Source organism: Bufo bufo, chromosome 8, assembly GCF_905171765.1.
Source record: "Bufo bufo chromosome 8, aBufBuf1.1, whole genome shotgun sequence".
NCBI lineage: Eukaryota > Metazoa > Chordata > Amphibia > Anura > Bufonidae > Bufo > Bufo bufo.
The window spans coordinates 77,119,363-77,133,779 of record NC_053396.1 but is presented as its reverse complement, the minus strand read 5'-3'; the positions used below and the strand labels follow the sequence as shown (position 1 = coordinate 77,133,779).

Here is a 14,417-nt window from a genome sequence, read left to right as displayed (position 1 = left end):
ATATCTGTATCTAAGCCATATCTGTATTAAATCTATATCTGTTTCTAACCAATATCTGTATCTAAGATATATCTGTATCTAAGTTATTTCTTTATCTAAGCTATATTTGTATCTAAGCTATTTCTTTATCTAAGCAATATCTGTATCTAACCAATATCCGTATCTAAGCTATATCTGTATTGCATCTATATCTGTTTCTAACCAATATCTGTATCTAAGCTATATCTATATTAGATAAATATAGCTTATTTATATATATAACTTAGATACATATATATCTTAGATACAGTTAAAGTTTAGATACAGATATAGCTTCGATACAGATATAGCTTAGATACGGATATAGCTTAGATACAGATATAGCTTAGATACAGATATAGCTTAGATACAGATATAGCTTAGATATACAGTGAGATGCGAAAGTTTGGGCAACCTTGTTAATCGATATGATTTTCCTGTATAAATCGTTGGTTGTTATGATAAAAAATGTCAGTTAAATATATGATATAGGAGACACACACAGTGATATTTGAGAAGTGAAATGAAGTTTATTAGATTTACAGAAAGTGTGCTATAATTGTTTAAACAAAATTAGGCAGGTGCATAAATTTGGGCACCACAAAAAAGAAATGAAATCAATATTTAGTAGATCCTCCTTTTGCAGAAATTACAGCCTCTAAACGCTTCCTATAGGTTCCAATGAGAGTCTGGATTCTGGTTGAAGGTATTTTGGACCATTCCTCTTTTCAAAACATCTTTAGTTCATTCAGGTTTGATGGCTTCCGAGCATGGACAGCTCTCTTTAAGTCACACTACATATTATATCTATATTCAGGTCTGGGGACTGAGATGGCCATTCCAGAACGTTGTACTTGTTCCTCTGCATAAATGCCTTAGTGGATTTTGAGCAGTGTTTAGGGTCGTTGTCTTGTTGAAAGATCCAGCCCCGACACAGCTTCAGCTTTGTCACTGATTCCTGGACATTGGTCTCCAGAATCTGCTGATACTGAGTGGAATCCATGCGTCCCTCAACTTTGACAAGATTCCCAGTCACTGCAATGGCCACACAGCCCCACAGCATGATGGAACCACAACCATATTTTACTGTAGGTAGCAGGTGTTTTTCTTGGAATGCTGTGTTCTTTTTCCTCCATGCATAACGCCCTTTGTTATGGCCAAATAACTCAATTTTAGTTTCATCAGTCGACAGCACCTTATTCCAAAATGAAGCTGGCTTGTCGAAATATGCTTTAGCCCACCTCAAGCGGCACTTTTTGTGCTGTGGGCGGAGAAAAGGCTTCCTCTGCATCACTCTCGCATACAGCATCTCCTTGTGTAAAGTGCGCCGAATGGTTGAACGGTGCACAGTGACTCCATCTGCAGCAAGATGAGGTTATAGGTCTTTGGTGCTGGTCTGTGGGTTGACTTTGACTGTTCTCACCATTCGTCGCTTCTGTCTATCCGAGATTTTTCTTGGTCTGCCACTTCGAGCCTTAACTTGAACTGAGCCTGTGGTCTTCCATTACCTCAATATGTTCCTAACTGTGGAAACAGACAGCTGAAATCTCTGAGACAGCTTTCTGTATCCTTCCCCTAAACTATGATGGTGAACAATCTTTGTCTTCAGGTCATTTGAGAGTTGTTTTGAGACCCCCATGTTGCTACTCTTCAGAGAAAATTAAAAGAGGGAAACTTACAATTGACCCCCTTAAATACTCTTTCTCATAATTGGATTCACCTGTGTATGTAGGTCAGGGGTCACTGAGCTTACCAAGCCAATTTGAGTTCCAATAACTAGTTCTAAAGGTTTTGGAATAAAAAAAAAAGACAACAGTGCCCAAATTTATGCACCTGCCTAATTTTGTTTAAACAATTATAGCACACTTTCTGTAAATCCAATAAACTTCATTTCACTTCTCAAATATCACTGTGTGTGTCTCCTATATGATATATTTAACTGACATTTTTTATCGTAACAACCAACGATTTATACAGGAAAATCATGATGATTAACAAGGTTGCCCAAACTTTCGCATCCCACTGTAGCTATAGCTATATCTATAAGATGGACATATATCTGTATCAAAGCTATATCTGTATCTAAGCTATTTCTTTATCTAAGCAATATACACTCACCTAAAGAATTATTAGGAACACCATACTAATACGGTGTTGGACCCCCTTTTGCCTTCAGAACTGCCTTAATTCTACGTGGCATTGATTCAACAAGGTGCTGATAGCATTCTTTAGAAATGTTGGCCCATATTGATAGGATAGCATCTTGCAGTTGATGGAGATTTGAGGGATGCACATCCAGGGCACGAAGCTCCCGTTCCACCACATCCCAAAGATGCTCTATTGGGTTGAGATCTGGTGACTGTGGGGGCCATTTTAGTACAGTGAACTCATTGTCATGTTCAAGAAACCAATTTGAAATGATTCAAGCTTTGGGACATGGTGCATTATCCTGCTGGAAGTAGCCATCAGAGGATGGATAAATGTTCTCATTCTGTTTACGCCAAATTCAGACTCTACCATTTGAATGTCTCAACAGAAATCGAGACTCATCAGACCAGGCAACATTTTTCCAGTCTTCAACAGTCCAATTTTGGTGAGCTCGTGCAAATTGTAGCCTCTTTTTCCTATTTGTAGTGGAGATAAGTGGTACCCGGTGGGGTCTTCTGCTGTTGTAGCCCATCCGCCTCAAGGTTGTGCGTGTTGTGGCTTCACAAATGCTTTGCTGCATACCTCGGTTGTAACGAGTGGTTATTTCAGTCAACGTTGCTCTTCTATCAGCTTGAATCAGTTAGCCCATTCTCCTCTGACCTCTAGCATCCACAAGGCATTTTTGCCCACAGGACTGCCGCATACTGGATGATTTTTTCCCATTCTGACATTCAGTTTGGAGTTCAGGAGATTGTCTTGACCAGGACCCCCCCCCCCCCTAAATGCATTGAAGCAACTGCCATGTGATTGGTTGACTAGATAATTACATTAATGAGAAATAGAACAGGTGTTCCTAATAATTCTTTAGGTGAGTGTATGTATCTAAGCTATATCTATATCTAAGCTATATCTGTATTACATAGATATAGCTTATTTATATATACAACTTAGATACATATATATCTTAGATACACATCAAGCTTAGATACGGGTATAGTTTTGATACGGATATAGCTTAGATACAGATATAGCTTGGATACAGTTCAAGCTTAGATACAGATATAGCTATATCTATAAGATGGACATATATCTGTATCTAAGCTATATCTGTATTGAATCTATATCTGTATCTAAGCAATATCTGTATCTAAGCAATATCTTTATCTAAGAAATATCCGTATCTAAGCTATATCTGTATCTAAGCTATATCTGTATTGAATCTGTATCTGTTTCTAACCAATATCTGTATCTAAGCTATTCCTTTATCTAAGCAATATATGTATCTAAGCTATATCTATATTAGATAGATATAGCATATATATATATATATATATATATATATATATAACTTAGATACATATATATCTTAGATACAGTTCAAGCTTAGATACAGATATAGCTTCGATACAGATATAGATTAGATACGAGTATAGCTTAGATACAGATATAGCTTAGATATAGCTATATCTATGAGCTCGATCTGTATCTAAACTATATCCATATCTAAGCTATATCTGTATCAAAGCTATATCTGTATCTAAGCTATTTCCTTATCTAAGCAATATATGTATCTAAGCTATATCTGTATCTAAGCTATATCTATATTAGATATAGCTTATTTATATATATAACTTAGATACATACATATCTTAGATACAGTTCAAGCTTAGATAAAGATATAGCTTAGATATGGATACAGCTTAGATACGGATATTGCTTCGATAAAGAAATTGCTTAGATACAGATATAGTTTAGATATAGCTATAGCTTAGATATAGCTATAGCTACATCTATAAGATTGACATATATCTGTATCTAAGCTATATCTGTATCTAAGCTATTTATTTATCTAAGTAATATCTGTATCTAAGCAATATCCGTATCTAAGCTATATCTGTATTGAATCTATATCTATTTGTAACCAATATCTGTATCTATGCTATATCTGTATCTAAGCTATATCTGTATCTAAGCTATATCTGCATTGAATCTATATCTGTTTCTAACCAATATCTGTATTGAATCTATATCTGTTTCTAACCAAAATCTGTATCTAAGCTATGTCTGTATCTAAGCTATATCTGTATTGAATCTATATCTGTTTCTAACCAATATCTGTATCTAAGCTATATCTGTATCTAAGCTATATCTGTATCTAAGCTTATACTGTATCTAAGATATGTATCTAAGTTATATATAAATAAGCTATATCTATCTAATCTAGATATAACTTAGATACAGATATAGCTTAGATACAGATATTGCTTATATAAAGGAATAGCTTAGATACAGATATATCTTAGATACAGATATAGTTTAGATACAGACATAGTTTGGATACATACATAGCTTAGATACATATATAGTTTAGATACAGATATAGCTTAGATACATATATTGCTTAGATAAAAAATAGCTTAGATACAGACATAGCTTAGATACAGATATTGGTTAGAAACAGTTCAAGCTTAGATACATATATAGCTATATCTATAAGATGGACATATATCTGTATCTAATCTATATCTGTATTGAAGCTATATCTGTATCAAAGCTATATACACTGCGTGCAGAATTATTAGGCAAATGAGTATTTTGACCACATCATCCTCTTTATGCATGTTGTCTTACTCCAAGCTGTAACATGTATCTAAGCTCGAAAGCCTACTACCAATTAAGCATATTAGGTGATGTGCATCTCTGTAATGAGAAGGGGTGTGGTCTAATAACATCAACACCCTATATTAGGTGTGCATAATTATTAGGCAACTTCCTTTCCTTTGGCAAAATGGGTCAAAAGAAGGACTTGACAGGCTCAGAAAAGTCAAAAATAGTGAGATATCTTGCAGAGGGATATCTTGCAGCACTCTTAAAATTGCAAAGCTTCTGAAGCGTGATCATCGAACAATCAAGCGTTTCATTCAAAATAGTCAACAGGGTCGCAAGAAGCGTGTGGAAAAACCAAGGTGCAAAATAACTGCCCATGAACTGAGAAAAGTCAAGCGTGCAGCTGCCAAGATGCCACTTGCCACCAGTTTGGCCATATTTCAGAGCTGCAACATCACTGGAGTGCCCAAAAGCACAAGGTGTGCAATACTCAGAGACATGGCCAAGGTAAGAAAGACTGAAAGACGACCACCACTGAACAAGACACACAAGCTGAAACGTCAAGACTGGGCCAAGAAATATCTCAAGACTGATTTTTCCAAGGTTTTATGGACTGATGAAATGAGAGTGAGTCTTGATGGGCCAGATGGATGGGCCCGTGGCTGGATTGGTAAAGGGCAGAGAGCTCCAGTCCGACTCAGACGCCAGCAAGGTGGAGGTGGAGTACTGGTTTGGGCTGGTATCATCAAAGATGAGCTTGTGGGGCCTTTTCGGGTTGAGGATGGAGTCAAGCTCAACTCCCAGTCCTACTGCCAGTTTCTGGAAGACACCTTCTTCAAGCAGTGGTACAGGAAGAAGTCTGCATCCTTCAAGAAAAACATGATTTTCATGCAGGACAATGCTCCATCACACGCGTCCAAGTACTCCACAGCGTGGCTGGCAAGAAAGGGTATAAAAGAAGAAAATCTAATGACATGGCCTCCTTGTTCACCTGATCTGAACCCCATTGAGAACCTGTGGTCCATCATCAAATGTGAGATTTACAAGGAGGAAAACAGTACACCTCTCTGAACAGTGTCTGGGAGGCTGTGGTTGCTGCTGCACGCAATGTTGATGGTGAACAGATCAAAACACTGACAGAATCCATGGATGGCAGGCTTTTGAGTGTCCTTGCAAAGAAAGGTGGCTATATTGGTCACTGATTTGTTTTTGTTTTGTTTTTGAATGTCAGAAATGTATATTTGTGAATGTTGAGATGTTATATTGGTTTCACTGGTAAAAATAAATAATTGAAATGGGTATATATTTGTTTTTTGTTAAGTTGCCTAATAATTATGCACAGTAATAGTCACCTGCACACACAGATATCCCCCTAAAATAGCTAAAACTAAAAACAAACTAAAAACTACTTCGAAAAATATTCAGCTTTGATATTAATGAGTTTTTTGGGTTCATTGAGAACATGGTTGTTGTTCAATAATAAAATTAATCCTCAAAAATACAACTTGCCTAATAATTCTGCACTCCCTGTATGTATCTAAGATATTTCTTTATCTAAGCAATATCTGTATCTAAGCAATATCTGTATCTTAGGGCTCTTTCACACTTGCGTTATTGTCTTCCGGCATAGAGTTCCGTCGTCGGGACTCTATGCCGGAAGAATACTGATCAGGATTATCCTAATGCATTCTGAATGGAGAGTAATCCGTTCAGGATGCATCAGGATGTCTTCAGTTCCGGTACGGAACGTTTTTTGGCCGGAGAAAATACCGCAGCATGCTGCGCTTTTTGCTCCGGCCAAAAATCCTGAAGACTTGCCGCAAGGCCGGATCCGGGATCAATGCCCATTGAAAGGCATTGATCCGGATCCGGCCTTAAGCTAAACGTCGTTTCGGCGCATTGCCGGACCCGACGTTTAGCTTTTTCTGAATAGTTACCATGGCTGCCGGGACGCTAAAGTCCTGACAGCCATGGTAAGTGTAGCGGGGAGCAGGGGAGCAGCATACTTACCGTCCGTGCGGCTCCCCGGGCGCTCCAGAGTGACGTCAGGGCGCCCCAAGCGCATGGATCACGTGATCACATGGACACGTCATCCATGCGCATGGGGCGCTCTGACGTCATTCTGGAGCACCCCGGGAGCCGCACGGACTGTAAGTATACCTCTCCCCCGCTCCCCGCTCCTACTATGGCAACCAGGACTTTAATAGCGTCCTGGGTGCCATAGTAACACTGAAAGCATTTGGAAGACGGTTCCGTCTTCAAATGCTTTCAGTACACTTGCGTTGTTACGGATCCGGCAGGCACCTCCGGCAACGGAAGTGCATGCCGGATCCCAACAACGCAAGTGTGAAAGAGGCCTAAGCTATATCTGTATCTAAGCTATATCTATATTAGATAGATATAGCTTAGTTATATATATAACTTAGATACACATATATCATGGATACAGTTCAAGCTTAAATTCAGATATAGCTTCAATATGGATATAGCTTAGATAAAGATATATCTTAAATGCAGATATAGCTTAGATATAGCAATAGCTTAGATATAGCTATATGATGGACAATTATTTACTTTTTGTGTCCTGGGGGTGGTAAGCTGGCCCATGGAGGGGAATGTGTAAGCTGGCCCATGGAAGTGAGGGAAGGAGCCAGACACATACCCTGCTGCTGAAGAAAATCTATCACCGCTCTGGTAAGTATTGCGCATGAGCGATCTCTGACAATCGCAGAGGCTGTGTGAGGAGAGGGAGAGAGGGGCAGGCATCAAAGGCTCTGATGTCTCATTTACAGAGCCGGGCCACTTCCTCAAGCAGGGAGAAGCTTGTAAACGAGACATCAGTGCCAGAGAAGAGTTGATGACGTTGGGGGTCACATGACCCAAATCGGCAGTGACTAAACAGAGCAAAATCAGTAAAGTAAGTGATTTACAAAAGAGTTTAATATACTAATATAATAGCTATTAACATACATTTATATAAAACTCAGATAACCCCTTTAAAGCTGCTACACAGACAGATCAGAAGAAGTGTCAAATAAATGATGATGTCAGCCAAGCCAAAATAGTGGACCGGTCATGAAGTGGGGAGGGTGGGAACAGCATCGGAAGTCCACAGAGTGGACCTATGACATTGAGGTGAGGTGAAAGCAGCATGAGGAGACCACAGAGTGGCCCAATGACAGGGTCTGGAGGTGGCAGCAGGATGATGAGACCACAGAGCGTCAAAAATGACAGAGTCTGGAGATGGCGGCAGCAGCATCAGGAGGAGGCCATAGAGCGGCACAATGACAGAGTCTGGAGGTGGCAACAGCATGAGTAGGCCACAGAGCGGCACAATGACAGAGTCTGGAGGTGGTGGCAGAATCGGGAGGCCATAGAGTGGCAAGGTGACATACTGTGAAGGTGGGTGGGAATACCAGTACCAGCTGAAGATGGTGGGTGAAAGAAGGAGCACTTGGCATCAGATGTGTGGCATCAGGTGGGTAATAGCATCAGAATAGTAGCTGAGGTAGGTAGCCAGAAGAAACCGGTCTCTTTTTTTAAAATTGTTGGTGTGGCACCATGGATAATCTAATCTGATGCATCAGGCATTGGTGTGTGGAAATCCTGGCTGATCCACGGCTGATTCATCTTGATGCAGTGTCCCACTATGTGCTATATGTGGTCACTTTAAACTCTTGCTAAATGTCATATCAAATGTATTGTGGTATCGTGCTATAATTCCCTTTAACAGGCTGGCAGTGTAATTTACCTTTATTCGCCCCTAGGTGGGGCTTGCACCACTTATATATATATATATATAGCTGGGGAAGGGGGGGGGGGGGGGGTGTAAAGTTAGTGTGTCCGAAGCTAATGAAGAGATGAGGAAGTTAATGGAGGAGGTGGAAATTTGTATTTCCACCAGAATAATGAAAAAAAGATTTTAACGCACATAAGTGCAGAACTTAATGCTGAATACAAGATTTTTTGTCCACTGAAATAATTCAAAAAAGATTTTACCACATATAACTGCAGCGCTGAATACAAGCTCAGGGAAGGTTATGGAGAGACCCAGTTATCCGGCATTTATTCGCTCCGCTGAAGGATTATTTTAAGTGTGTCAAAGCCACACAGGGGCCCCCACGCTGCAGATTTATCATAGAGACATCATGGAGATTTTACCACATATAACTGCAGCGCTGAACGCTGAATGAAATTTGTTTTTTCACCTAAATAATTCACAAAAGATTTTAACGCATATAAGTGCAGCGCTGAACGCTGAATAAAATTAATTTTTCCACCAAAACACTTTAATAAATATTTTACCACATATAATGGAGCACGGAGATGGAAAGGGTCTTCGGATTCCCCCCGCACTATACGGACATCTCAGAAATGAACCGCTGCTCCCAACAGCAGCTCCTGGGAAGGTCAGGGAGCGTTCCAATCATCCGGCATCTATTCGCTCCACTAAAGCATTATTTTGAAAATGTGTAGAAGCCACACGGGGCCCACACGCTGCAGATTTATCATGGAGACATCATGGAGATTTAACCGCATATTACCACAGTGACTGCTTAATAAATTTTGTTTTTCGACCGATATACTTCAATAAAGATTTTACCACATACAACCGCTGCACTGACTGACTGCTACCGCTGCTGCTTTCGTGAACCCCTGCACCACTACTACACGGGCAGGTAGGCTGCTTCGAAGAAGGTGCTCTACCCCGGGCACGTTTGGCTCCCGACCTCCCACTGCTGCCACCCTGCTGAATCCCAGCCATGCTTTCAACACATATAACCGCCAACGTGAACTGAGAATGGATTTTTCTGTTTGTACTGAAATAGGCCACTAAACGGTTTCAACACATCTAACCGCTGCCGACGTGAACTGAGATTGTATTTTTCTTTTTGTACTTGTCACAACGGTGAGTGCGGTGTCAGAGGGTAAAGGGGATCAGCCTGGCCAAAAGGAGTAATAAGGGAGCAGGTCACCTCCTACCGCGTCCCTAATCCTCTCCTTGACTCCTCACTGTATGAGCGGACCCCGATGGTAGGACGACTCATACTCAGGATTCCTAGAAACCCTAAGTCGCCATGGTAATCCCTCACTTAGGAGCAGGGGAGAGACAACCTGTTCATCCCAGTCATGGAGGAACAGGAGTCTCTATCTGAGGCCAGGCTGCAAGGAGAGGGGAACACATACAGCTATAGAGATGGCAGGTAAGCGAGACCAGTAACACACTTACCTGCCACAGACACACTGACTGGAACCCATGCACAAGTGCTGGTGTCCACACCAACATTAAAAGGACACAGCACACACCACAAACCACACAGGAAACCAGGACATCCATAGCTGCAATAAACGTGAGACACCATAAGAACATCAATGACCACAAGGGTGGCCCTCACTGGACAGATGGAATATGAAGACCAGGAGGTTAGCTCCAGCATACACCATGGCTGGAGTACCCCCCAGCTTCAGGCATCCAGCAGAGGCTAAATAGCCCAAGCAGCCACACCCACACACACATAAACCCAGTGTTCACAAAACACTAGGAAGGGAGTTAACCCTTCCAACACCAGACAAGGGAAGGAAGCAACTTAAAGGGGAAGTGCACACACAAGCATACCAATCCACATGTTACTACCGGCAACGGCATGCGTGGCAACCATGTCCCGGCAATCACCCAGAAGGCCGAGACACTGCCACCGCATGCACACAGCAACACGTTGCCGCGGGCAACCGCAAGTGAAGCAACAGTGTCACAGCACACACCATAGGCCGTGACAGTACTGAAATACTAAATAACACTTTTAACCACCGCACTGACTGACTGCTACAGCCGCTACTTCCGTGAACCCCTGCAGCACTACTTCTCGGGTAGGTAGGCTGCTGCGAATCAGGTGCTCTACCCCGGGCACGTTTAGCTCTCGACCTCCCACTGCTGCCACCCTGCTGAATCCCAGCCATGCTTTCAACACATATAACCGCCGATGTTAACTGTGAATATATTTTTCTTTTTGTACTGAAATATGCCATTGAACACTTTGGCCACAAATAAGTGCACCAGTGAAATGCGTATATATTTTTCTTTTTTTACTGTAATATGCCCCTATACGCTTTCAACATAAATAACTGCAGAAGTGAACTGAGCATATATTTTTATTTTTTTATTGCAGTACGCCCTTATATGCTTTCACCAGAAATAACTGCAACAGTGCAGTCCGTATATAGTTTTCTTTTTTTACTGTAATACGCTCCTATACGCTTTTAACAGAAATAACTGCAGAAGTGACCTGTGAATATATATTTGTTGTTGGAATGAAATAGGCCACTATTCGCTTTAACCAGAAAACAATTAAATAATGCAGTGCGCATATAATTTTCTTACTTTACTGAAATACGCCCCTATACGCTTTCACGAGAAATAACTGCAACAGTGCAGTGCGTATATATTTTTCTTGTCGTACTGAATAAGATACTAAGATATAAGCCACTAATGGCTTTCCAACATAGCACTTGCAGCCCAATAACAAAAAGCTGGAATGAAAGAGCTGTCTAATGACTATTTGGATTCCCAAATAATCGTTCCCTGCATTTGTAAATCACTATCCTATCAATGTCCCTAGCGCCTTTTGACGTCTCTCCCTGCATTAAGATGCTGTGAAATGATTCCTCCCTATCCTTTCCCTGCACTTATAAATCGTTTTTTAATTTTTTTTTAACATAGAGGTTTTTCCAATAGCTGTCACTAGCACCTTCACACGTCTGTCCCTGCACTCTGAACGCTGGAAAATGGCAGAATCTAAAATGTCTGCCTTATTTATAGGGCTGTTACATCACAGGGCTGGCTGGTTGCCAATTGGCTGCATGCAGGCATGTCAATCCCACCTTCCCAGAGTTCCTTGCCCCATGTCCTCAGTCCTCACACGTGTAGTCACCATTTAAGGAAAATTGCAATTCATTACCACGAAGCACGAGGAAATTCGCATTCATTGCGAATCAAAATTTTCCTGAAATTCGGATCGAATTGCTCATCTCCAGTCATAATTGCCGTTCAGCGGTGAAGTTACATTGTACTAAAATTTACTGGGTGTATTAATAGGATAGATACGTACATCCTATTAGCCGTCCTGCGTTGATTTTACATTGTTTGACTTTTTTTGGGGGGGTGTATTAATAGGAAAAGGAAATATACGTACGTCCCATTAGCCCTTCTGCTGTGAATTGTGATTGTTATATAAAAATTTTTGGGGTGTAGAAATAGTAAAAAAAAAAAAGGAAAAATATATGTCATAATTGACATTCAGCGATGAAGTTACATTGTACTACAGCCAATTACATGGTGTAGAAAAAGGAAATATATGTACATCCCAGTAGCCGTTCTGCGGTGAATTGAGTTGTTATATTTCTTTTTTTTGGGGTGTAGTTATAGGAAAAATAATACGTCTTAATTGACCTTCTGCGGTGAATTGTGTTTTTTTTTTTTTGGGGGGGGGGTTATTAATCAGAAAACAAAAATATAGGTCTTAATTGCCATTCAGCGGTGAAGTTACACTGTACTAAAGCTTTTTTTGGGGGGTATTATTTTAATTTAATTATTTTATTGTACAGTATGTCAGACAGACATGTGACAGGCCCTTTTAAAGGGAACGGACAGTGGGCAAAATGTTTCTTTCGCAGGCAGCAAAAGAAGGGGGGGAGGCAGCAGGAGTCGCAGCGAGAGGCCTGACCTCCCAGTGTCATCTAGCGGTCATGTCTTGACCAGCAACCCAGCGGTGCTTGAATGGTTGACTCGGTCTTCGACTTCGTCACAAGTGACATCAGGAACCCCCAGCCAAGAGTCGGTGGGTTCCTTTGACACAACGCTTAGTTGGCATGACCTGGGACATCAGTGACGTGCAGACAGTAGCAGATGATGATGATGATTGTAGCCGATCGCAGATGGGAGCCGGGTGAAGAAGGGGCTTCATTGTCATCATCATCATCATCATCATCAGGAGAATAGGGTGGCAGCTGAACATGGAGGAGGTGAACATGGCCATTTGCCGAATTTGTGGGCAGAAAGTGAAGCATGGCGAGGGTGCCAATGTTGGCACCACGGCCCTGTGTCAACACATGCAGTATCACCATAATGTGCCCTGGGAGAACCGTGGCTCCGATGTGGTGGTCCAGCCTGCCGCAGCAATCGCTACATCACCCAGTGACACGCAACCAATTTCATGCAGTTAAGGCTCCACCACCTCAGCCGAAGGGAGCTGTCTGTCCTTCCCATCATCTGCTGGTCCTGGTGCTCCTGCTCCTTCTCCTCTTCATCAGTCATTCGGTCAGCAATCGATCACCGAAGCCATTGCCAAGAGACAACAGTATGCGTGCACTCATCCAACGTGGCGCAGAAGCTGAACATGCTCCATGGCTTGTACCCACTCCATGGTCTCCTCATGCTGCTTCTACCTCAACACTATGTACCTGGGCCACTCTATGGTCTTCTCATGCTGTCTGCCACTTCACCACTCCATGGTCTCCTCATGCTGTTGCTTCCTCAACACTATGTCACTGGGCCACTCTGTGGTCTCCTCATGCTTCTGCCACTTCACTACTCTGTAGTCTCCTCATGCTGCTTCCGCCGGAACACTATGTCACTGGGCCACTTTGTGGTCTCCACATGCTGCTGCCACTTCACTACTCTGTGGTCTCCTCATGCTGCTGCCGACTCAACACTATGTCACTGGGCCACTCTGTGATCTTCTTATGCTGCTGACACTTCACTACTCTGTGGTCTCCTCATGCTGCTCCTACCTCAACACTATGTCACTGGGCCACTCTATGGTCTCCTCATGCTGCTGCCAACTCAACACTATGTCACGGGGGCCACTCTGTGGTCTCCTCATACTGCTTCGACCTCACCAGTCTGTCACTGGGCACTCCGTGGTCTCCTCATGCTGCTGCCACCTCACCATTCTGTCACTGGGCCACTCTGTAAACTTCTGATGCTGTTCCTACCCTCCCCACTGCATGACTGGGCCAGTATTTTGCCTTTTTGACATCATCAGTTATTTGACCCTTATGATCTGTCAGAAGGAAGGAAAAATGAGACGCACAATGGATCCTGTCTATGTAGCATCTGTAAGGCCAGAGTGACATGGTCCCTATTTTGCATCAGAATTAGCTTATGATTTGGTAACCAAAAGCAGGAGTGGGTACAAAACACAGAAGACATGCAAATATTACATACAAGTGCCATCTCTGTTTTGTATCCACTCCTGTTTTTTTTTTTATTGTCAGCACTTTATTGTCAAATGCTGCTTGATTCGTGGTGGGAGATTGGTAGCTGCGCTAGCTCCAAAACGTCCCTGACTCAACTCTCTGACTACCACAAATTGTTTATAAGTTCTTTCTGACATATAGGCTTTACTTCTGTATCTAAAAAGTCTCCCTCAAACGCTACCCCCCGACATGTTTCGCCAGCTGCTCTGGCGTCTTCAGGGGATCTTGCAGTGTATGTTTGATGGGAGTGGTACGGATCTCTTATAGCCTCCTATTGTGATGTAATCTCCACTGACCTAACCGGTTTGGCGTTATGAACTCCCCAGTATATTATGTCACGTATCTTTACAGCTATTGGAGCATAGTTGCCTAAATCACCTCCCGCTTCC

General features: G+C 42.0%; 1 protein-coding gene across 1 annotated transcript in view; it reads right to left on the bottom strand.

The window, feature by feature from the left end:
* AR (androgen receptor) overlaps positions 1–14,417 on the bottom strand; it is a 1,020,941-nt gene that overhangs the window by 431,000 nt on the left and 575,524 nt on the right. The gene's annotated exons all lie outside the window — the stretch shown is intronic.